Here is a 22,642-nt window from a genome sequence, read left to right on the forward strand (position 1 = left end):
CCCTGCAGTCTGCCACCGAGACGCCCTAATCCAGCCCAATCCCTGCTATGTTTGGGGGAGTTAGGTTTTGAGAAATCCATTTGCTCTTTTTCTCAATCTAAAGACTACTCACTTGTATTTTCACTCCTCTCCCTTCATTCTTGTGTGTGTTTTTGCATCTGTGTGTACTTTCTCATAATAATTCGAAATCCAGGTAGGAAGTGCAATTGCTCCATTTAATGAACAGAAATGCAGTCCCATTGAAAGGACAGGACAGAACTGAATTCTCACCGGTCCTCCCTCCCACTGTCATTTGTTCTGTCTGTCTGTCTGTCTGTCTGTCTGTCTGTCTGTCTGTCTGTCTGTCTGTCTGTCTGTCTGTCTGTCTGTCTGTCTGTCTGTCTGTCTGTCTGTCTGTCTGTCTGTCTGTCTGTCTGTCTGTCTGTCTGTCTGTCTGTCTGTCTGTCTGTCTGTCTGTGTCTGGGTTCATCCACATCTGCGTCCACATCTACAGTTTGCGTGTTGACCGCCTCAGTCCTGCAAACCCAGAACGAGTTGAACACATTGGTTGGGCAGTTTGTGACTGAACTCGGAACAATACGCAGGGTTTTGATTCATAATGAAATGGTTGACATTTTTCCACAACATGAATAAAAAACCTATGCTTTGTATATTGTCTGGCATTCTGTTTCTTACTACCAATCTCTGTATGAGCTGCCGCCTCCTTCTCACTGCATCAGCTGGGGCAGGTGCTCCATTGGGTGGTGGGTTAGGAGGCTCTTGGGAGTCCATTCTAATCTCTGCATTCATTTCAACACCATGCATCAGGGCTATGTTGTGGAGCACACCACATGCCAGTATTATGCGTGTCATCTTTGATTGGGGAGGGAAACCATTCATTCTTAAAACAGGCCAACATTTTATATTTAGGTTTGAAATTGCACACCCCAATGTTCTTGTCAAACAAACTTGGGCACTACAGTTACTGAGATGTCCCCTCGAAATCTGTTCGCATTTTGTTGCAATGCTAGTGGAAAAGATAGGAATCAGCTGATTCCATTCGTTTACACTAGCATTGCTACAAAATGAACAAGCTTGTTCATCTCATTGGACATCTCAGTAACTGTAGGGCCAAATTAAAAACTGTTTTCAGCTATTTGGCCAGAACCTTTGGGTGTGCAATTTCAATAACATGCTAAATATAAAATGTTGGTATATGTTGCTTTAAGTTGATCCATTTTAAAACAAAATTTAAGTTTTGTATTTTTATTAAATGAAGTTACCTTCTCTGGCTTGTAGAGGAGTTTTCCACCTGATGCATCAAGGCCCTTCAGCAGTACGATGGTGCGCTCCACAACCGTGCGCCAAATTGTAGCGCATTTCCTCTGCTGTTCAGTGATCGGCAAAGGGAGTGAGAAGCCACGTAATAGGGTAAAACCATTGTGTTACATTATTTTGCACAGTTAATAGGCTATTATACACTGAAGAAAAAAATAACTCACAGAGAAGCCACCCGCCTCCACTCTCACCAGCTTCTACCTGTAGGCCTACTCTGCTGTGGCGCAGAATGAATGAGTCCTGCGTAGACCCTGGCCACTTGGAGCATACATTGAGCAGTTGCATACGAGCATTGCAGATGATCTGAACATTCAATGAATGGAAATTCTTCCTGTTAACATATACATGTTCATCTACAGACGGTGCGCGCAAGGCAATATGCGTGCAGTCAACTGCACCTATGACCCCTGTGAAATTAAATGAGTGGACAAACTCGGCTTTGACGAGTGCCTGTTCGTCGGCTGTAAATGGGTAACTAATGTATCTCGTGGACAATACGTGTAGAATCACCTCGATCACTTGTGGCAGGATGCGGCTGAATGATGGCTGCGATATAACCGACCTGCCACTCATTTCCCTCTGGAATGTCCCAGTAGCGAAGAATCCCAGAGTGGACAGTACTTGGACAGATACGGGTATGGCATGATTACAGCGTGTCTTCCTTTCCAGATTAGGGGCTAAATCCTTGCACAAATCTAACAGAACATTTCTGTGGAGACGATAGCGACTTATATACCATGGATCGTCATGGGCAAAAAAGTAATTCCGGTCTCTGAAAACTCTCTCCCTTCTAAAAGCACGGTTTTCAATGTCTTCCAATAACACAAGAACAGCCATGGATACTTTTTTCTAGTTTGACACACTATTTATAGAACATTGCATCCTGTTTTTAATTCAAAACACCTTGCGTCTGGCAATTAATATCTCACGCCTGTAACTGATAATTCCTAACATATTGTTCATAAAGCTAATGCAAAGTTCACCACAGGCTTGGACACACATGCATCCCAAACTGCAATGCCCTTACATAACCAGCAGGAAAATCACTTACGTCAAGTCTAGACTTTGCGTAGAGATAAGATCATTTCCAAGTCAAAGTAAGGTTTTATAATAACTACTTATTGGTGGTTTTCTGCGTAAGTCATACTTCAGATCAAAATTGATCATAAGTCCATTTTATAAATGAGGCCCCTGGACTCTGACCAGAATATCTAGTGGCACAAAAGAATTGTATGCTTGAGAGGGATGAGGCAAAATGTATGGCAAATAAGTCTGGCAGCCCAACTGATTGGCATATGTACTGAAAAGAAATAAAGAATGTGACTAAACTGAATAAAAATTAACTATACTATGAAACAAAGATAAATGATATAAAGAATGATAGTAAAAAGCTTTGGAGCACCTTAAATGAAATTTTGGTGGGGAAAGCCAACTCTGCTCTATCATTCATTGAATCAGATGGCTCATTCATCACAAAGCCAACTGATATTGCCAACTACTGTAATGACTTTTTCATTGGCAAGATAAGCAAACTTAGGGATGACATGCCAGCAACAAACGCTGACACTACACATCCAAGTATATCGGACCAAATTATGAAAGACAAGAATTGTACTTTTGAATTCCGTAAAGTCAGTGTGGAAGAGGTGAACAAAATATTGTTGTCTATCAACAATGACAAGCCACTGGGGTCTGACAATCTGGATGTAAAATTACTGAGGATAATAGCAGATGATATTGCCACTCCTATTTGCCACATTATCAATTTAAGCCTACTAGAAAGTGTGTGAGCTAAAGTCATTCCGCTACCCAAGAATAGTAAAGCCTCTTTTACTGGCTCAAATAGCCAACCAATCAGCCTGTTACCAACCCTTAGTAAACTTCTGGATTTTTTTTGTTGACCAGATACAATGCTATTTCACAGTAAACAAATTGACAACAGACTTTCAGCACGCTTATAGGGAAGGACACTCAACAAGCACAGCACTTACACAAATGACTGATGATTGGCTGAGACAAATTGATGATAAAATTATTGTGGGGGCTGTCTTGTTAGACTTCAGTGCAGCTTTTGACATTATCGATCAGACTGCTGCCGGAAAAACGTGGATAAAGAGTTACTTGTCTAACAGAACACAGAGGAAGCCTCTCAAACATAATCCAGGTAGAATCAGGAATTCCCCAGGGTAGCTGTTTAGGCCCCTTGCTTTTTCAATCTTTACTAATGACATACCATTGACTTTGAGTAAAGCCAGAGTGTCTATGTATTCAATGATTCAACAGTATACATGTCAGCTATCACAACGACTGAAGTGACTGTAACACTTAACAAAGAGTTGAAGTTAGTTTCAGAGCGGGTGGCAAGGAATAAATTGGCCCTAAATATTTCTAAAACTAAAAGCATTGTATTTGTGACAAATCATTCACTAAACCCCTAAACCTCAACTCAATCTTGTAATAAATAATGTGGAAATTGAGCAAGTTGAGATGACAAAACTGCTTGGAGTAACCCTGGATTGTAACCTGTCATGGTCAAAGCATATTGATACAACTGTAGCTAAGATGGGGAGAAATCTGTCCATAATAAAGCGCTGCTCTGCCTTCTTAACAACACTATCAACAAGGCAGGTCCTACAGGCCCTAGTTTTGTCACACCTTGACTACTGTTCAGTCATGTGGTCAGGTGCCAAAAAAAAGACTTAGGAACATTGCAATTGGCTCAGAACAGGGCAGCACGGCTGGCCCTTGGATGTACATAGAAAGTTAATATTAATAATATGCATGTTAATCTCTCCTGGCTCAAAGTGGACAGGTCAGGGTTCCATAGCCACAGGCAGAACAGTTGAAACTGGAGCAGCAGCACGGCCAGATGGACTGGAGACATCAAGGAGTCATCATGCCAGGTAGTCCTGAGGCATGGTCCTAGGGCTCAGGTCCTCCGAGAGAGAGAAAGAAAGAGAGAATTAGAGAGAGCATACTTAAAATTCACACAGGACGCCGGATAAGACAGGAGAAATCAGGGTGGCAGGTAGCCTAGTGGTTAGAGCGTTGGACTAGTAATCAAAAGGTTGCAAGATCAAATCCCCGAACTGACAAGACAAAGTTATGTTGTTCTGCCCCTGAACAAGGCAGTTAACCCACTGTTCCTAGGCTGTCATTGAAAATAAGAATTTGTTCTTAACTGACTTGCCTAGTTAAATAAAAAATTAAACCCTATGTGCAACCACAGCTAATGAAGTCACTGTTGCAGTCTGTTTTGGAATGGGTGGCCAGTAATAAACTGGTCCTGAACATCTTTAAAACTAAGAGCATTGAATTTGGTACAAATCATTCCTTAAGTTCTAGACCTCAGCTGAATCTGGTAATGAATGGTGTGGCTGTTGAACAAGTTGAGGAGACTAAATTACTTGGTGTTACCTTAGATTGTAAACTGACATGGATGGGGAGAGGTCTGTCTGTAATAAAGAGATGCTCTGCCTTTTTGACACCACACTCAAAAAAGCAAGTTCTGCAGGCTCTAGTTTTGTCTAATCTTGATTATTGTCCAGTCGTCTGGTCCAGTGCTGCAAGGAAAGACCTAGTGACCTAATGTATTGATGAAGTAATGTACCAATAATGTATAGATGATGTAATGTACTAATAATGTATTGATGATGTAATGTACTAATAATGTATTGATGATGTAATGTACTAATAATGTATTGATGAAGTAATGTACCAGTAATGAGTAGATTATGTAATGTACTAATAATGTATTGATTAAGTAATGTACCAATAATGAGTAGATTATGTAATGTACTAATAATGTATAGATGATGTAATGTACAAATAATGTATTGATGATGTAATGTACTAATAATGTATTGATGAAGTAATGTACCAATAATGTATAGATGATGTAATGTACTAATAATGTATTGATGATGTAATGTACTAATAATGTATTGATGATGTAATGTACTAATAATGTATTGATGAAGTAATGTACCAATAATGTATAGATGATGTAATGTACCAATAATGTATTGATGAAGTAATGTACTAATAATGTATTGATGAAGTAATGTACTAATAATGTATTGATGAAGTAATGTGCCAATAATTTATAGATGATGTAATGTACCAATAATGTATAGATGATGTAATGTACTAATAATGTATTGATGAAGTAATGTACCAATAATGAGTAGATTATGTAATGTACTAATAATGTATTGATGAAGTAATGTACTAATAATGTATAGATGATGTAATGTACTAATAATGTATTGATGATGTAATGTACTAATAATGTATTGATGATGTAATGTACTAATAATGTATTGATGAAGTAATGTACCAATAATGTATAGATGATGTAATGTACTAATAATGTATTGATGATGTAATGTACTAATAATGTATTGATGATGTAATGTACTAATAATGTATTGATGAAGTAATGTACCAATAATGTATAGATGATGTAATGTACTAATAATGTATTGATGAAGTCATGTACCAGTAATGACTAGATTATCTAATGTACTAATAATGTATAGATTATGTAATGTACCAATAATGAGTAGATTATGTAATGTACTAATAATGTATTGATGAAGTAATGTACCAATAATGTGTAGATTATGTAATGTACTAATAATGTATTGATGAAGTAATGTACTAATAATGTATAGATGATGTAATGTACTAATAATGAGTAGATGATGTAATGTACTAATAATGTATTGATGAAGTAATGTACCAATAATGTGTAGATTATTTAATGTACTAATAATGTATTGATGAAGTAATGTACCAATAATGTATAGATGATGTAATGTACTAATAATGTATAGATGATGTAATGTACTAATAATAATGAGTAGATGATGTAATGTACTAATAATGTATAGATGATGTAATGTACTAATAATGTATAGATGAAGTAATGTACCAATAATGTATAGATGATGTAATGTATTAAATCAAATCTAATTTTATTTGTCACATGCGCCGAACACAGCAGGTGTACTTACAAGCCCTTAACCAACAATGCAGTTTTTAAGAAAATACCTAAAAAAAAGTAAGAGATAAGAATAACAAATAATTAGAGAACACAGTAAATAACAAACAATAGCAGAGCTATATACAGGGGGTACCAGCAAATAGTATGGGTAGTTATTTGCAAATAGTCTGGGTAGTTATTTGATTAGAAGTTCAGGAGTCTTATGGCTTGGGGGTAGAAGCTGGTTAGAAGCCTCTTGGACCGAGACATGGCGCTCCGGTAACCGCTTGACGTGCGGTAGCAGAGAGAACAGTCTATGACTAGGGTGTCTGGAGTCTTTGACAATTTTCAGGGTCTTCCTCTGACATCGCCTGGTATAGAGGTCCTGGATGGCAGGAAGCTTGGCCCCGGTGATGTACTGGGCCGTACGCACTACCCTCTGTAGTGCCTTGCGGTCGGTGGCCGAGCAGTTGCCATACCAGGCAGGGATGCAACCCGTCAGGATGCTCTCGATGGTGCAGCTGTAACACTTTTTGAGAATCTGAGGATCCTTGCCAAATCTTTTCAGTCTCCTGACGGGGAATAGGTTGTGTCATGCCCTTTTCACGACTGTCTTTGTATGCTTGGACCATGTTAGTTTGTTGGTGATGTGGATGCCAAGGAACTTGAAGCTCTCAACCTGCTGCACTACAACCCCGTCGATGAGAACAGTGTGCTATTTAGGTGCTATTTATAAACTTTTTAATAAAAATTACACATCAAATAGTCTAACAATGAGGAAAAAAGTTGTATGCTTGAGGATAAATTCAGCCACTATTTATTGTTGAACTCAGGTTTTGTCTGGCTAATAGCCTACACAAATGGGCTGATCTATTAAGGGTACATTAAATTAGGTCTAAATCAAATTAAATCAAACTTGAGACTGCTCTGGTCTCCTGAAGTCCTCCTTTTTCGCGTGCAAATGTTTTTACCACGGCCTGTAGGTCCAGGTTGCGGCCCGACTGTTTTCTATACTGAGTATTGCAAACACATACAGTCTTTCCTGAAACATTGTGCATTATACTATATGTCCATTGCGTTGCAGACAACTTAAACTTAGTATTGAATGATGCATGCCAAGATATACCAGAGATAAAGGACTGTTGATATTGCAACTACACAACTCAAACGCTTGTTCACCAGTTTGAACGAAAATCACAAACCGCTTTTTTTGTTCAAGCCCTCAAGAACTGTTGTCTGCTAAATATGATCATTTGTTTGCATCTGCAAACGTTTGGCCTGTCCAGTGTCCAGACGACCTGTCCTATAGAGTTCATTTCTTTCCGTAACGTGTTGAGGCCGGACAATTAAGGAGAATGAGAGGCTCAATTAGTATTTGAAGCACTCTGGCTGCTGAGTTTCCCTGACATTGCTACTGTAATCAAGCTGTTTTTACCATCTCTGTAACTGTTGTTTCTGCGGATATCGTTTTCTAAACTAAAACTCATTACATTTTTGTCATTTAGCAGACACTCTTATCCAGAGCGACTTACAGTAGTGAATGCATACATTTCATACATTTTTTTTTTTTTTTTTTTCTTACTGGTCCCCCATGGGAATCAAACCCACAACCCTGGTGTTGCAAACACCATGCTCTACCAACTGAGCCACACGGGACCACTCATAAAGAACAACATTAGGCTCTCGGTCTGAGCTTTTAGACACCTGAGTAAGCTCCACTCATTGCACTGGCGCGGTTGTAGCCTTGACCACAGCATTTGTTCGCTGATATCCCCTTATACTTTCATTTTTCCTTTTCAAGGCCTGAGGCATTTTTTCAGTCACATTCTTGAAGCCTGGGAAAGAAACACTTAGCTTCCTGGTACATATGGAAATGAAAAAGGTTTATGAATTAATTACTTTTTGGAAGGTTACTGTCAAAATGATTTATTACGTTAAAAAAAATAGACATCAATGACAGGTGCTTGGGCACCCAGAGCTATTGGGCCTGCAAGGGTGTCTGGTATGCCAGTTATGATCTCATACACAATTTTAGGCCCAGCCTTCGGGAACTTTTGGGACTTGACTGTTAGCGCTTGATGGCCTATAGCAACACCCCAAAAGAATAGGCTTTAGACGAGGCAGGTGAACCTGCAAACCCAAAACTTCAACAGCATTAGACAAGAGATCCTCTCTAAGCATTCCAGGAATATGGCTCTGAACATATACAGCAACACCTCCCCCATAGACAATCCCATCTCTTCCCCAGATTTTATATCCTTGTATTGCTTCTGCTGTATGATCAAAGGAATTATCTAAGTGAGTCTCAGAGATGGCCAATATACTGTATGAATGTGATTTTAGCAAGTTATTTATTTCATGAACCTTATATATTAATATGAGCATTTCATTTTTCTGTAGCTTTTTTCATACCTCACAGTGACAGTTTAGTGCACCCGGTACGATAGTCTAGTTTCCTTCATCTGCAGTGATCTGTAAGTACTGGACAGGTGATAGCAAAGTGCTACTCTAGTGGCTGACGTCCTGTTTCCGGATCAGTCTAAACTAAGATGATGGAAAGGAGGAGAGGAAAACACTTTGTTACAAGACTATTGTTGTCATACATCCACTGTGGCCCCTTCCTTTAACAATGGATGTAGTGGCAAAGCTGGCAAAGTCTTCACTGTGGCTCAGTTGGTAGAGCATGGTGTTTGCAATGCCAGCATGGTGCGTGCAACGCCAGGGTTGTGGGTTGGATTCCCACGGGGGCCAGTACCAAAAAAAAAAAAAGATGCATGAAATGGTATGAAATGTATGCATTCACTATTGTAAGTCGCTCTGGATAAGAGCGTCTGCTAAATGACTAAAATGTAAATGTTGTAGAAACAGTTCCAATGGTGATGCTGATGATAGCGTTAATAATAGTTTGTCCTAGTTCTATAAAAAAAATACCTATTACTAATTTTGAGATATAGCCCATCACTTTCCACGACATGAATCCCTGTCATGCCATAGCCCTCACAGTCCCTCCCAATACATTCAACAGTCAACCAATAAATTCCCTTCTCATTCCTCCCTTTCCCTTTCCCGGTTGTCGCTAATCTGTACGGAGACAGCGAGGACGGTCGCTCCGGTCCTGGCGTGCAAGCAGGTTCGCTTCTAGGCTTCTACCGATTCTCAACTGCTATTGGTTGAGGCGGAAAAGGGGCTGGAGCTTTGCGTTCCCCGTCTCTCCTCTCCTCTCAGATCCTCTCATCCAGGAGCGATGCGGAGACAATAGGACTGGAACTAAAGAAGCCTGCGAAAGGGCTAGCGGTCCGCTGAACAAGGAGCATTTACCGCTAGACCAGGTGTCAATAGCACAATAAGGAGAATTTGAATGCCGACGGCGAAGATACATTTGTACATCAAACCGTAAAGCTATGCGCTACTGTCATCCTCACGATTTGTTATTTTTTTATCTGGCTTGACTTGGCTGACTTCAGAGCCCTTGTATGTTGGACGGATTGAATGGTGAGTAGCCTATTGCAGAATGAGCAGTGACTGATATTGAATTATCTAAGTCTAAACAATGGAGAATTCTCCGCTCCTGCTGCCGACTGGGTTATGCGCATTTGCCTGGCAGGAGATGCGACTGCTGCTTTCAAGGCTACCGCTGTTAAGCTACAGCTGCAAGGTGTCTCATTTGAAACAATCCAGTAGCATTTGCATTTATGTTCTGATTATTGTGTGCATTGACGCCCTGTGACCCGGATGCAATGTCTTCTGATTTCTATTATGGGCCTGGGTAAATGTGTTCCGGGATCATACCAGGGCTGTGTAGTGGATAGCCTAATTCATTATATCCGATTATTTCGATATATTTTGCCTCTATTCACAATGATTATCTTGATCTGTTGTAGGTTATAGACCTACACTAATGTATGGAAATTAATTCCTTCTCTCAAGTGCTTTCTCTCTCTCTCCTCGCTCTCACGCTCTCTCTTTCTCTCTTTCTCTCTCTCTCACACACACACGCACTGAAAGCAATGATGTGATCCTATGTATTGGCCATTGAGAGGCTTTGAAGCAACCGGACGTCCATATTGGCACTGCCCAGTAGGAGAAATCCTCCATAGGAATGAATGGAATTCTGTAGTATTAAATGTTTCAAGGACAAAATTACATGTATTTAATTATGTTTTTGTTGTAGTGGGGACAGTAACATTAGTAAAATTATACTTTAAGGAAAATGTTTTTATATATTTGTTCATTTTCAATTTTTATGTAATATAATATCATTTAAAAGTATGCATTAAGGTGTTTGTAATAGAATAAATGTTGAAAAAACAAATGTAGACATTAATACATTTATTTCTATAACTTCTAAAATATTTTTTTACACTGGTGAGGGAGTGCCAAGATGGAGGCACGGTGGCTTCAACATTGAGCCCCTATTAGTCATCTAGTGTAAAATAAATCATTGACTAAAAGTCACTATCAAATCAAATTTTATTGGTCACATACACATGGTTAGCAGATGTTATTGCGAGTGTAGTGAAATGCTTGTGCTTCTAGTTCGGACAGTGCAGTAATATCTAACAAGTAATCTAACAAATTCACAATGACTACCTTATACACACAATGTAAAGGGATGAATAAGAATGTGCACATAAAAATATATAGATGAGCGATGGCCGAACGGCATAGGCATGATGCAGTAGATGGTGTAGAATACAGTATATACATACGAGATGAGAAATGTAGGATATGTAAACATTATAAAAGTGGCGTTATTTAAAGTGACTAGTGATACCTTTATTAAATCCATTTATTAAATGTATTAAAGTGGCCAGAGATTGAGTCTGTATGTAGGCAGCAGCCTCTCTGTGTTAGTGATGGCTGTTTAACAGTGAGATAAAAGGCCTTGAGATAGAAGCTGTTTTTCAGTCTCCCGGTTCTAGCTTTGATGCACCTGTACTGACCTCGCCTTCTGGATAATAGCGGGGTGAACAGGCAGTGGCTCGGGTGGTTGTTGTCCTTGATGATCTTTTTGGCCTTCCTGTGACATCGGGTGCTGTAGGTGTCCTGGAGGGCAGGTAGTTTGCCCCCGGCGATGAGTTGTGCAGACCGCACCACCCTCTGGAGAGCCTTGCGGTTGTGGGCGGAGCAGTTGCCGTACCAGGCAGTGATACAGCCCAACAGGATGCTCTCGATTGTGCATCTGTAAAAGTTTATGAGTGTTTTAGGTGACAAGCCAAATTTCTTCAGCCTCCTGAGGTTGAAGAGGCCTCATATTGACTGTTTTCCAGTCTCTATTGTCCCCCTCAGACACATCAGCTCTCTCTCTCTCTCTCTCTCTCTCTCTCTCTCTCTATTTCCCCCTCTGCCTCATCAGCTCTCTCTCTCTCTCTCTCTCTAGTTCCCTCTCTGACACATCAGCTCTCTCTCTCTATTTCCCCCTCTGCCTCATCAGCTCTCTCTCTCTCTATTTCCCCCTCTGCCTCATCAGCTCTCTCTCTCTCTCTATTTCCACCTCTGACTCGTAAGCTCTCTCTCTCTCTCTCGCTCTCTCTCTATTTACCCCTCTGTCTCATCATCTCTCTCTCTCTCTGTTGGTCACTTGCAGGTGTCGAGGACAGAGCATACCAAACCATACTGTAGATATAGGCTCTATAACTAACAGGGACACCAGCATTGCCGCATCTGGCCGGGTTGAGGCAGTTGCCGCTGGCTGCCAGGGCGCTCAGGGTCGGTCCGTCAAGCTGTCATAAACAAACCAATCAGATCCAACCTCCATGTCAGGGCCAGAGGGTAAGGGCAGCGTGAGAACCGAGACGTAGGCCTGGGCTACAGCTGCACTGTGCAGAGCTCAATGTGATGCAAATGCTGCATCCATAGAAATGATAATGCCTGATATAATATGGGTGTCCTTTACACAGACCAATATGTTCTGTAGCTGGCCTCTAGCGGACACAGAGCTACAGCGCCGAGCACACTGATTGAACCAACCGCTGGGGTGAAACTGATAGGCTGCAGCTGTACTGTGTCAGGAGAAAGTGAAACAGTGGAAATTGAACATGTCACTCACCCACTGACTGGCTGACTGCTGGGAGGGAGTTGATTGAAGTCATCATGACATTGAAATTGAACTGTCTCTCTTGATATTTGAAGGACATAGCTCCAGAGACAGTCCAATGAATATGATATCCTCCAGAGATGGTGGACTGAAAATTCTCGAATGTTCAATTTAACACTGAGTGCTACAGCTGCAATATGTAACTTTTTGTTCAACCCGACCAAATTCACATAGAAAATATGTGTTATAGATCTGTCATTTTCAATGAAAGCAAGTCTAAGAAGCGGTAGATCTGTTCTATGTGCTCTATTTCTATGCTTCCCATTTTAAGTTTTACTTTTACTTTTCGTACACCAGCTTCAAACAGCTGAAAACACAATATCTTTGTTTATGGAACAGATATTTCACAGCGGTTTAGATAGGAACAATGATTCTGTACACTATACCTGCTTGTTTTGTTTCACTAGCATATTTCCCAGCATGCTCTATTACAGATAGAGTGTAAGAATTGTTTGTTTCATTATCTATGTTTTTACATGTACATTGATTGATGAATTTATCTTATGCTTCTCAAATATAAATTACATACATTTTCTAAACTAACCATTACTGAAATGTTTGTTCCAGTTTAGATGGTCTAGGTAGTCTCATTTTTCAGTCTTTTTAACCCTGGCAGTCATTCTGATTGCAGGTTGCGGGTGAGTAAAAATTCCTGAAGTTGGATATCCCCAGCTTGGCTGGATTTCAATAGGAATTATACATCACTTTGTAAATCAGCATAAGGTGACAGGTTGCATAAATTACCCAACATGGGTAAATTTAAAAATCAAATGGGATTGTATTCACTTTCATGCTGGGTTGACTAAGCAGCTGGTTGTTTTTTAACGCTATCCATAGGTTATTTTCAGGAGGTTTGTTAGTGGGTTGGCTTTTATATTGTTATTTTTGGCCATCCGTGAGAATGTAAATCCTGTTGATCATGTTAAGTTGCTGCAATGTTATATTTTCCTTGAATATTAATGCAAATTACATATTTTAATATGATCATTTTAACATATTGCAACAAAGTTGTTACTATCCCATTTGTGGTATCACATTGGAATTTTCACAAGCTTTTATGGGACTAAAACATTTCTGTAAACTTCATTAAAGCTACAAAAGTGTCAGTGTTTGACCACAATACATGACAATAATTCAAAAGAACAGATTAACCGGAATGACATTTACTCTCACGGGTTGACATAAAGGACTTAATGAAAGCCACGCCCCTACTAAGCCAAACCTCTACTGGTTCATATCTCAATAACCCAGCATCAACGAACCAACCTTGCTCTTTTAAAAAAACAGCCCAACTAAGTGACCCAATGCCTGCAACCCAGCAGTTGGGTCAGCTAAGCAACCCAGTATTTTTTAGTGTAAGCCCTCAAAATTAGGACTATGAAACACATATTGTATTGTTTTAAAGGTCCTGAACAGTCATTCTAAAAAGTACTTTTTCTCTCATGGCTAACTACCAGCAAGTTTGAAAAGACAGGCTGAGTGTGTGGGGAGCTAATTTTCATGAGCTCACCTTGACTGACAGCTCTTTGAACCGCCTATGTTAATTAAGCAACTCGGATGCAGTGAACAGTGTTGTAGTAAAATCATTTCAAGCACATTTGGTGATAAACAAAGCAACTCAAACAACATTGAAATTGCATCAATGATATAACGTGTTCTTCTACCGTATATCTTTCATTTGGCATGTCTCTTGTGATGCGGTTCACAGCAGCACTGTTGGATGTAATGATTTGACAACTGTATCAGAGTTTTGAATGACCCTTTCCACCCTTTTGCTCCACGCTGGCTGAAGACCTAGCCAGCCAGTAACTAGCTAACACCAGACACAGATGAAGACCTAGCTAGCCAGTAACTAGCTAACACCAGACACAGATGAAGACCTAGCTAGACAGTAACTAGCTAACTAACACCTGACACAGATGAAGACCTAGCTAGCCAGTAAAACACCAGACACAGATGAAGACCTAGCTAGACAGTAACTAGTTAACACCAGACACAGATGAAGACCTAGCTAGACAGTAACTTGCTAACACCAGACACAGATGAAGGCCTAGCTAGACAGTAACTAGCTAACTAACACCTGACACAGATGAAAGGGGAAACATATAAGTATCTTTGCCCTAGATGAATAGGTTAAACTTTTAATTATATTTGCTGACAACCTACACTCACATTATGGCACCAGTAGAGTAGCTATCGAGCTATATCAACCACGCCCCTCTACAAACACGCCTTCTCTGATGTTAGTTACAAGGCGGTACCTATTTAAATTAGTTAAGAGAATATCATGTTACAATTGGTGTATTAAAATGAGAGTTAAAGTGATGTCACCTTGTGCCATTCATAATTAATCCAAGTGTTTGACATGGGGGAGGGGACCAGTATCTTTATCATCAAACTTTATCAATGTAGAAGCAACAGTCATTTTTCATAATTTGATCTGGTTTCTTTCACATATCATCCAATTTTATGGAAAACATGATTTTGGCTGTTCATGACCTTTAAATAATAACATTTGTATAATAACATATTCACATAGGATGTCACTTGGTGAAGTCCATAGGATTGAAATTGGATGAATGCAACAACCATGTCTCTGTCACTAACAAATTCAGTCAAGAGTACCAACCAATCCAAGATGGCGTAGCAGTCAGTCGTCTTTGTCTTTGTCCTGTCGTGTTCCTTGTATATATCTTTTTACATCTTTTTCTTCGCATATCTTTTAAAAATATTTTCCTAAACCTCAACTTCTAAATACTCTCCTGCAACCCGCCTCACCCAATGTGGCGTGGATCTGTTTTTTTTCTAAAGTATTTCTATTTACTTCGGATCTGGAATCCCTCAACTGAAGCTAGCCAGCTAACTACCTACCAGCTATCCATCAGCAAACCATTGCTAGCGGTCATCAGCTAACCTTTAGCTCGGAAAGCTCTCGCCAGTTTGAACAACGTGACTCAAACCAGAGAATAACGGACCTATTATTATTATTTTTTTTTTCCCCCCCATATCCCCGGATTCCTACCGCAAACTCTGAACATTTTCATCTGGATCTTCGCAACTAGCTAACCGCAATCCCGGGTGACTACTCCTGGCTAGCGTTTCCATCCCGGAGCAAGCACCAATTAGCCTGAAGCTAGCCCGGCCAGGGCTCCTGTGCTACCACCGAAGCCCACTCCTGGGCTACAATATCCGGACCCCTTCTACTGCCGGTACGGGGCACGGAACCCCGCCGATCCTCTACGACTGGAATACTGACATAATCTGCCCGAGGATTCCAACAGGCCCCTAAGGTGCGACGTCCACTGAAGGCCCATTTTGCTAATCGCGGCCTACTAGCTACCTAGAGCTACTTGGAACCCTACTAATTCCACAACTGGTCTATCGACGTCACCGCATGAAGAGGCAAAAACAGACTTACCCCCATCGCGACGTCCCCCAAAGGCTAACTTGCTAGCACCGGTCTGTTAACTGTTAGCTTGCTCTCCCCAGTCTGCTAACTGCTAGCTTGCCTGCCCTGGTCTGCTAACTGCTAGCTTGTTTAGCCCCGGCCTATTAACTGTTAGCTTGTTAGCATCGGCCTGCTAACTGTCTAAATCGCTGTGTCCCCAGTCAGCCCAACCACTCACTGGACCCATATGTTCACTTGGCTACACATGCCTCTCTCTAATATCAATATGCCTCGTCCATTACTGTCCTGGTTAGTGATTACTGTCTTATTTCACTGTAGAGCCTCTAGCCCTGCTCAGTATGCCTTAACCAACCATGTTGTTCCACCTCCTACATATGCGATGACATCACCTGGTTTAAATGTCTCTAGAGACTATATCGCTCTCATCATTACTCAATGCCTAGGTTTACCTCCAATGTACTCACATCCTACCTTACCTTTGTCTGTACACTATGCCTTGAATCTGTGCTATCGTCCCCAGAAACCTGCTCCTTTTACTTTCTGTTCCGAACATGCTAGACGGCCAGTTCGTATAGCCTTTAGCCGTACCCTTATCCTACTTCTCCTCTGTTCCTCTGGTGATGTGGAGGTTAATCCAGGTCCTGCAGTGCCTAGCTCCACTCCCACTCCCCAGATGCTCTCATTTGTTGACTTCTGTAACCGTAAAAGCCTTGGTTTCATGCATGTTAACATTAGAAGCCTACTCCCTAAGTTTGTTTTACTCACTGCTTTAGCACACTCTGCCAACCCGGATGTCTTAGCCGTGTCTGAATCCTGGCTTAGGAAAACCACCAAAAACCCTGAAATCTCCATCACTAACTATACAATTTTCCGCCAAGATAGAACTGCCAAAGGGGGTGGAGTTGCAATCTACTGCAAAGATAACCTGCAGAGTTCTGTGTTACTATCCAAGTCTGTACCCAAACAATTCAAGCTTCTACTTCTAAAAATTCACCTTTCCAGAAACAAGTCTCTCACTGTTGCTGCTTGCTATAGACCTCACTCTGCCCCCAGCTGTGCCCTCGATACCATATGTGAATTGATTGCCACTCATCTATCTCCTGAGCTCGTGCTACTAGGTGACCTAAACTGGGATATGCTTAACACACCGGCCATCCTACAATCTAAGCTTGATGCCCTCAATCTCACACAAATGATCAATGAACCTACCAGGTACAACCCCAAATCCGTAAACACGGGCACCCTCATAGATGTCATCCTAACTAACTCACCCTCCAAATACACCTCTGCTGTTTTCAATCAAGATCTCAGCGATCACTGCCTCATTGCCTGCATCCGTAATGGGTCTGCGACCAAACGACCACCCCTCATCACTGTCAAACGCTCCCTAAAACACTTCTGCGAGCAGGCCTTTCTAATCGACCTGGCCGGGGTATCCTGGAATGACATTGACCTCATCCCGTCAGTAGATGATGCCTGGCTATTCTTTAAAAGTGCCTTTCTCACCATCTTAAATAAGCATGCCCCACTCAAAAAATTTAGAACTAGGAATAGATATAGTCCTTGGTTCACTCCAGACCTGTCTGCCCTTGACCAGCACAAAAACATCCTGTGGCGTTCTGCATTAGCATCGAATAGCCCCTGTGATATGCAACTTTTCAGGGAAGTTAGGAACAAATATACACAGGCAGTTAGAAAAGCTAAGGCTAGCTTTTTCAAACAGAAATTTGCATCCAGTAGTACTAACTCAAAAAAGTTCTGGGACACTGTAAAGTCCATGTGGAATAAGAGCACCTCCTCCCAGCTGCCCACTGCTCTGAGGCAAGGAAACACTGTTACCACCGATAAATCCACTATAATTGAGAATTTCAATAAACATTTCTCTACGGCTGGCCATGCTTTCCACCTGGCTACCCCTACCCCGGTCAACTGCCCGGCACCCTTCACAGCAACCCGCCAATGCCCCCACATTTCTCCTTCACCCAAATCCAGATAGCTGATGTTCTGAAAGAGCTGCAAAATCTGGACCCATACCAATCAGCTGGGCTAGACAATCGGACCATCTCTTTCTAAAATGATCTGCCGAAATTGTTGCAACCCCTATTACTAGCCTGTTCAACCTCTACAAAGATTGGAAAGCTGCCGCGGTCATCCGCCTCTTACAGACCTATATCTATCCTACCCTGTCTTTCTAAGGTCTTCGAAAGCCAAGTTAACGAACAGATTACCGACCATTTCGAATCCCACCGTACCTTCTCCGCTATGCAATCTGGTTTCAGAGCTGGTCATGGGTGCACCTCAGCCACGCTCAAGGTCCTAAACGATATCATAACCACCATCGATAAGAGACATTACTGTGCAGCCGTATTCATTGACCTGGCCAAGGCTTTCGACTCTGTCAATCACCACATTCTTATTGGCAGACTTGACAGGCCTGGTTTCTCAAATGATTGCCTCGCCGGTTTACCAACTACTTCTCTGATAGAGTTCAATGTGTCAAATCGGAGGGCTTGTTGTCCGGAACTCTGGCAGTCTCTATGGGTGTGCCACAGGGTTCAGTTCTCGGGCCGACTCTCTTCTCTGTATACATCAATGATGTTGCTCTTGCTGCTGGTGATTCTCTGATCCACCTCTACGCAGACGACACCCTTCTGTATACTTCTGGCCCCTCTTTGGACACTGTGTTAACTAACCTCCAGACGAGCTTCAATGCCATACAACTCTCCTTCTGTGGCCTCCAACTGCTCTTAAACGCAAGTAAAACTAAATGCATGCTATTCAATCGATCACTGCCCGCACCTGCATCACTACTCTGGACGGCTCTGACTTAGAATACGTGGACAACTACAAATACCTGGGTGCCTGGTTAGACTATAAACTCTCTTTCCAGACTCACATTAAGCATCTCCAATCCAAAATTAAATCTAGAATCGGCTTCCTATATCGCAACAAAGCATCCTTCACTCCATCCTACCGATCCTCGACTTCGGTGATGTCATCTATAAAATAGCCTTCAAAACTCTACTCAACAAACTGGATGCAGTCTATCACAGTGCAATCCGTTTTGTCACCACAGCCCCATACACTACACACCATTGCGACCTGTACGCTCTCATTGGTTGGCCCTCGCTTCATACTCATCGCCAAACCCACTGGCTACAGGTTATCTACAAGTCTCTGCTAGGTAAAGCCCCGCCTTATCTCAGCTCACTGGTCACCATAGCAGCACCCACTCGTAGCACGCGCTCCAGCAGGTATATCTCACTGGTCACCCCCAAAGCCAATTCCTCCTTTGGTAGTCTTTCCTTCCAGTTCTCTGCTGCCAATGACTGGAACGAACTGTAAAAATCTCTGAAGCTGGAGACTCATATCTCCCTCACTAGCTTTAAGCACCAGCTGTCAGAGCAGCTCACAGATCACTGCACCTGTACATAGCCCATCTGTAAACAGCCTATCTATCTACCTACCTCATCCCCATACTGTATTTATTTATTTACCTTGCTCCTTTGCACCCCAGTATCTCTACTTGCACATTCATCTTCTGCACATCTACCATTCCAGTGTTTAATTGCTATATTGTAATTACTTTGCCACCATGGCCTATTTATTGCCTTAACTTACCTCATTTGCACTCACTGTATATTGTCTTTTTGTTTTCTTTTGTTCTACTGTATTATTGACTGTATGTTTTGTTTATGCCATGTGTAACTCTGTGTTGTTGTAAGTGTCGAATTGCTATGCTTTATCTTGGCCAGGTCGCAGTTGCAAATGAGAGCTTGTTCTCTAGCCTACCTGGTTAAATAAAGGTGAAATAAAAATCAATAAAAAAAACTCTAGAATTCACTTGAAAAGCAAGGCATTCTGGGAAATATGCGAAATAAAGCGTTATGCTAAACAGTGCGTTAATTCAGTTCAGTGTCTATACGGGTCCACACTTTCAGTTTTAATTTAACACTGGGGAACATGCTGTGTGGTTTGAATCAGAAGCACATCTGTATCCTTGCTTTTATCCTTAAAGTAGCAATTACTGATCTGTATGTGATTGAATAGGTTATAGAAAGGTTTCCACCAATCTCTCAAATCTGACATCATCAAGGACATCAGGAGGGGAAAAAACATTTTCTAATTATTCAAACCGGTCCCAGTGGTCAGATCTGAGATGGCTGCAAAGCCCATGTGATTTCTCTTCAGTGAAGCAGGAGGTCAGAGACAAACTCTCAGTATGCCCAAACTAAAAGTATGACGAGGATGCCAGGATCCATAATTTAAATATTCTGGGACTACTACACTACTAAACCCACCTAGTGGGCCAATGTGACGCCACCTGTACGGGGATGGACAAATAGGAATGGAAACAGTGTTACATTGTGTGGATTTGATTATGCTGAGCCGTAGGGGAAAAGGGTGAACGAGGTCATCAGGTGAATGCAGGGAAGGAGGAGCGTCTTTCTCAAATCGATCTGCAATCTGTGCCACTCTGTCATGTTGTCAACAAGGCAGCATGGTAGATCATCCAGAAAGATACAACATCCCTATTCCATAAAATATGTTTGAATTTTCTAACTATTTGTCATTGGGAAGGCAGATAAAGCGTTTTTTATCAAAAGCAATCACTTTTGCATGGAAAAACAGAATCCTACTAATTACTACACGTGCTTAATTACTTCACTTAGGTTTTGAGCCGACTTCGCAGTGGGCTTTGAACGGGGCACCTGCCTCATACCTGGGAGGCAGCCTGGTTCCAATTCAAATGCAATCAACTTTCAACCGCTGAAAAACACACCTACACGGGTGCCCAGGCAAGATTTTGGTATTTGGTATTAGATATTTTATTAGGATCCCCATTAGCTGTTGCAAAAGCAGCAGCTACTCTTCCTGGGGTCCACACAAAACATGAAACATGACATAATACAGAACATTAACAGACAAGAACAGCTCAAGGACAGAACTACATCAGTTTAAATAAAGGCACACGTAGCCTACATATCAATACATAGACACAAACTATCAAGGTCAAATAAGGGAGAAGTGTTGCTTTATCTGTTTTTTGAAACCTTGTTTTCTGTTAATTTGAGCAATATGAGATGGAATGGAATTCCATGCAATTTGGGCTCTATATAATACTGTACACTTTCTTGAATTTGTTCTGGATTTGGGGACTATGAAAAGACCCCTGGTGGCATGTCTGGTGGGGTAAGTGTGTGTGTCAGAGCTGTGTGTAAATTGACTATGCAAACTATTTGGGATTTTCAACACATGAATGTTTCTTATAAAAAGAAAAAGTGATGCAGTCCATCTCTCCTCACCTCTTAGCCAAGAGAGACTAGCAGCATAGTATTTATATCAGCCCTCTGATTACAATGAAGAGCAAGATGTGCCGCTCTGTTCTGGGCCAGCTGCAGCTTAATTAGGTCTTTCCTTGCAGCAATGGACCACACGACTGGACAATAATCAAGCTTAGACAAAACTAGAGTCTGCAGAACATGCTTTTTGGAGTGTGGTGTCAAAAAAGCAGAGCATCTCTTTATTACGGACTGACCTCTCTCCATCTTTACAACCATTGAATCTATATGTTTTGACAATAACAGTTTACTATCTAAGGTAAAGCCAAGTAATTTACTATCCTCAACTTGTTCAACAGACACACCATTCATTACCGGATTCAGCTGAGGTCTAGAACTTAGGGAATGATTTGTACCAAATACAATGCTCTTAGTTTTAGAGATTTTCAGGACCAGTTTATTACTGGCCACTGGCCACCCTGATGCGTGTATGGTTGAATCATCAGCATACATGGACACATATGCTTTGTTTAATGCCAGTGGCAGGTCATTGGTATAATTTTAAAAGAGTAGAGGGCCTAGAGAGCTGCCCTGCGGTACACCACACTTTACATGTTTGACATTAGTGAAGCTTCCATTAAAGAAAACCCTTTGAGTTGTATTAGACAGATAGCTTTGAATCCACGATATGGCAAAGGTTGAAAAGCCATAACACGTACGTTTTTTCAACAACAGGTTATGGTCAATAATGTCAAAAACTGCACTGAAATTTAACAGTACAGCTCCCACAATCTTATTAGCAATTTCTTTCAACCAATCATCAGTCATTTGTGTCAGTGCAGTACATGTTGAGTGCCCTTCTCTATAAGCATGCTGAAAGTCTGTTATTAATTTGTTTACAGAGAAATAGCATTGTATTTGGTCAAACACAATTGTTTTCCAAAAGTTTGCTAAGAGCTGGCAGCAAGCTTATAGGTCTGCTGTTAGAACCAGTAAAGTCCACTTTATCACTCTTGGGTTGCAAAATTACTTTGGCTTCCCTCCAGGCCCGAGGACTAAGACTTTCCTCTATGCTCAGATTAAAGATATGACAGATAGGAGTGGCTATAGAGTCAGCTACCATCCTCAGTAGCTTTCCATCTCCGTTGTCAATACAATTTTTCAATTCCTCATCAATCTATGGAGCCTTAACAGTTGTAACAGTCAGTTTTTTAACAGGTGCATGTTTATCAATAATTGGAAGAAGCAATTTCATCAATTTCAGCGTCTGGATTCTTGACAGCTCTGGGTGGCACTTGACAGCTATCGCTGGTGATTGGCTGAGCACCCAGGAAGTGTTTTATGAGGCAGGAAGTCTGGCATTAGCCCATCTGTCTGTCTGTGGCATCATTAAAATGATTACCGGCAGTTTTGGTTTCTACGGCAATGCCATGATAACAACAACAGTCTATTTTGTATGTCCACTGCACCAAAGGGGCTTTACCCCCCACCTCCCTCTTCAATCTCTCTCTTTCCTACTCTCGGAACCGGACGGCACTCTGCCAATTCCC

General features: G+C 41.3%; 1 protein-coding gene across 1 annotated transcript in view; it reads left to right on the top strand.

Annotated features, from left to right (window-relative positions):
* Positions 1-9,513: 9,513 nt before the first annotated feature.
* The window catches only part of LOC106578828 (serine/threonine-protein kinase SBK1), a 23,876-nt gene continuing 10,747 nt past the window's right edge, over positions 9,514-22,642 (top strand). The window contains exon 1 of the mRNA XM_045702353.1: positions 9,514-9,796. The gene's annotated coding sequence lies outside the window, so the exon portion shown is untranslated. The remainder of the gene's footprint in view (positions 9,797-22,642) is intronic.

This window comes from Salmo salar, chromosome ssa19 (genome assembly GCF_905237065.1).
Source record: "Salmo salar chromosome ssa19, Ssal_v3.1, whole genome shotgun sequence".
NCBI lineage: Eukaryota > Metazoa > Chordata > Actinopteri > Salmoniformes > Salmonidae > Salmo > Salmo salar.